Raw genomic sequence first — 3,891 nt, forward strand, 5'->3', positions numbered from 1 at the left:
GGCCGAGTGTTGCTGACCTACCTACATTTTCCACCTCGCGCCTCCACCACTCTCCTCCTTGCCAAGTGCTTCCCTGCCTCAGGGCCCTTGCACTTGCAGCCCTTTTTCCTGGATCTTTGCTGGGGGCTCTGGTTCTTTGCTGGATTGGTTCTTTTCATCACTCAGGTCTCAGTTCAAGTGGTACTTCTTCAAAGAGGCCTTCCCTGTGCCCCCGGTGCTTCAAAAATCTATATATTATTATTTAAAAAATATATCTCAGGCCAGGCGAGGTGACTCTCACCTCCCAGCACTTTGTGGGGCCAAGGCAGGCAGATTGCTTGTGCTCAGGAGTTGGAGACCAGCCTGGGCAATATGGCAAAACCCATCTCTACCAAAAATACAAAAAATTAGCTGGGTGTGGTGGCACATGCCTGTGGTCCCAGCTACTTGGGAGGCTGAGGCAGGAGGATCAGGGGGATGGAGGTTGCAGTGAACCGAGATGGCACCATTGCACTCCAGCCTGGGCAACAAGAGCCTGTCTCTCTTTCTTTCTCTCTCTCTCTCTCTCTCTCTCTCTCTATATATATATATGTATTGGCTGGGTGCGGTGGCTCACGCCTATAATCCTAGCACTTTGGGAGGCCCAGGTGGGCAGATCACTTAAGTCTAGGAGTTCAAGACTAGCCTGGGCAAAATGGAGAAATCCGTCTTTACTAAAAATACAAAAAAAAATGTATCTGGGCATGATGGTGCATACCTGTAGTCTCAGCTACTCAGGAGCCTGAGGTGGGAGGATCACTTGAGCCCAGGAGTTCAAGTCTAGCCTGGGCAACATGGTGAAACCCCCTCTCTACGAAAAAATACAAAAAAAGACTGGGCACAGTGGTTCATGCCTGTAATCTCAGCACTTTGGGAGGCTGAGGTGGGTGGATTACTTGAGGTCAGGAGAATGAGACCAGCCTGGCCAACATGGTGAAACCCAGTATCTACTAAAAATACAAAAAAATTAACTCATGCCTATAATCCCAGCTACTCGGGAGGCTGAGGCAGAAGAATTGCTTGAACTCGGGAGGCGGAGGTTGCAGTGAGCCGAGATTGCACCATCGCACTCCAGCCTGTAAGATAGAGTGAGACTCTGTCTCAAAAAAAAAAAAAAAAAAAAAAGAAGAGAAAAGAAAAAAGAAAAAAAAAGAAAACCTCCTCAAATTCTCTTTACTCACATGCTTTTTTGATCGTGTGCCCCTATTTCATTCCCAGCACTTGCCCCAATCTCAAATTATGCATGTGTATTTGCTAGTCTTCTCATCTGCCTCCTGTACTAGAATGTTCTTTCTTTGAGAACAGAAATCTTTACCATCCCTAGATGTGCACAGGCATCTAGTAGACACTCAACAGGTAGTTGCTGGATAAAGAAAAGAAAATAAGTTAGGGGCCAGGCAAGGTAGCTCATGTAATCCCAGCACTTTGAGAGGCTGAGAGGGGCGGATCATTTGAGGTCAGGAGTTCAAGGCCAGCCTGGCCAACATGGTGAAACCCCGTCTCTACTAAAAATACAAAAATTAGCTTGGTGTGGTGGCGCATGCTTGTAATTCCAGCTACTTGGGAGGCTGAAGCAGGAGAATCGCTTGAACTTGAAAGGCGGAGGTTGCAGTGAGCGAAGATCACGCCATTGCACTCCAGCCTGGGAGACAAGAGCAAAACTCCATTTCAAAAAAAAAAAAGGAAAAGAAGTTAGGAAAAAAACTCTCTCCCTTTTTTTGTAGAGGCGAGAAAACTCCTTTTATTCTCCTTTCTCACTATATTGCCCAGGCTAGTCTTGAACTCCTAGGCCCAGGCGATCCTCTTGCCTCAGCCTCCCAAAGTGCTGGGATTACAGGCGTGAGCCACCGCGCCCGGCCATGCCCAGCTAATTTTTCAATTTTTTGTAGAGATGAGGTCTCACTATGTTGTCCAGGCTGGTCTCGAACTCCTGGGCTCAAATGATCCTCCTGCCATCGGCCTCCTAAAGTGCTAGCATTACAGGTGTAAGCCACCACACTCAGCCAGAGGTGGTTATTTTAGTTAGGGTGATCAGGGAAGGCCTCACTGAGGAGGTAACATTTGAGCCGAGACCTCGGCTCCAAGCTTGGTGGAAAACACTTGGTTTTATACTTGGTGAAAAAGTAAGTGCATGTTTAGTTTTGTTCAAAACTGCCATACTCTTTTTGCAGAGTGGCTATACCATTTCACATTCCCATCAACAAAATATGAGAAACCTAGTTTCTCCACATACTCACCAGCATTTGGTGTTAGCATTCTTATTTTAGCCATTCCAAGAAGTGCGCAGTGATGAAAGCGATTGTGGTTTTAATTTGTATTTCCCGAATAAATAGCTAATGATGTTTAACATCTTTTCTTTTTTCTTTTTTTTTTTTGAGACGGAGTCTTGCTCTGTCCCCCAGGCTGGAGTGCAGTGGTGCGATCTCGGCTCACTGCAAGCTCCGCCTCCCGGGTTCACGCCATTCTCCTGCCTCAGCCTCCCGAGTAGCTGGGACTACAGGCGCCCGCCAACACGCCCAGCTAATTTTTTGTATTTTTAGTAGAGACGGGGTTTCACCGTGTTAGCCAGGATGGTCTCGATCTCCTGACCTCGTGATCCACCCACCTCGGCCTCCCAAAGTGCTGGGATTACAGGCTTGAGCCACCGCGCCCGGCTGTTTAACATCTTTTCATGCACATATTGCCACCTGTGACAGCAGTGAAATGTCCGTTCATATCCTTTGTCCATTTTCTTTATTTCAAGTTCTGGGGTACATGTGCAGGATGTGGAGGTTTGTTACACAGGTAAACGTCTGCCGTGGTAGTTTGCCGCACCCATCAACCCATCACCTAGGTATCAAGCCCAGGATGCATTAGCTACTCTTGCTAATGCTCTCCCTCCCGCCTCCCAACCCCCACCCCACAGGCCCCCAAGTGTGTTGGTCCCCTCCCTGTGTCCATGTGTTCTCATCGTTCAGCTCCCACTTATAAGTGAGAACATGCATGTTTAGCTTTCTGTTCCTGCATTAATTTGCTGAGGATTATTATCCTAGCGTCTAGCTTCATCCATGTCCCTGCAAAGGACATGATCTCGTTCCTTTTTATGGCTGTATAGTATTCCATGGTGTATATGTACCACATTGTCTTTATCCAGTCTATCATTGATGGGCATTTGGGTTGAGTCCATGTCTTTGCTATTTTGAATAGTGCATCCATGAACATACTCGTGCATGTATCTTTGTAATAGAATGATTTATATTCCTTTAGATATATACCCAGTAATAGGATTTCTGGGTCAAATGGTATTTCTGGTTCTAGGTCTTTGAGGAATCACCACACTGTCTACACAATGGTTGAACTAATTTACATTCCCACCAACAGTGTAAAAGCCTTCTACCTTTGGCCATTTTCAGACTGCATTATCTGTTTTACAAAAATCACTCCAGCTGCTTTACGGAGAATTAATTAAAGGGCCGAGTCGACACTGGAAGTTCAGGAGAGGTGATGGGAGCTGGGACGGAGAGTTAGCGCTAGAGATGGAGAAAAAGGGGCACATTCTGGAATAGTCAGCACATTGGAAGTAGAGTTTACGGGACTTGCAGGAGCAAACGTAGAATCAAGGACTTCCAGGTTCCTGGCATGTCCTTTACAGAGGGAAAAAAGGTTTGGGGGAAGGGGAACCAAGGCTCTGGACATAAATCTGAATTGCCTTTCACCGTCCGGGTGGAGGTCACAGATAAAGAACCTGATCTAGACACAGGCGGAGAGGAGAGGAGGGATTTGAGGGCGCTGGGAGGGGGAAAGGGAACCAGCAGGAAGCGGTGACTGGCTGAGTAACAAAATGGGGGTGGGGACGTGCAAGTTTCAGACTCCGACTAACTACGCGGGGACTCC

Source organism: Hylobates moloch, unplaced genomic scaffold, assembly GCF_009828535.3.
Source record: "Hylobates moloch isolate HMO894 unplaced genomic scaffold, HMol_V3 SCAFFOLD_6, whole genome shotgun sequence".
In the NCBI taxonomy this organism is placed as follows: Eukaryota; Metazoa; Chordata; class Mammalia; order Primates; family Hylobatidae; genus Hylobates; species Hylobates moloch.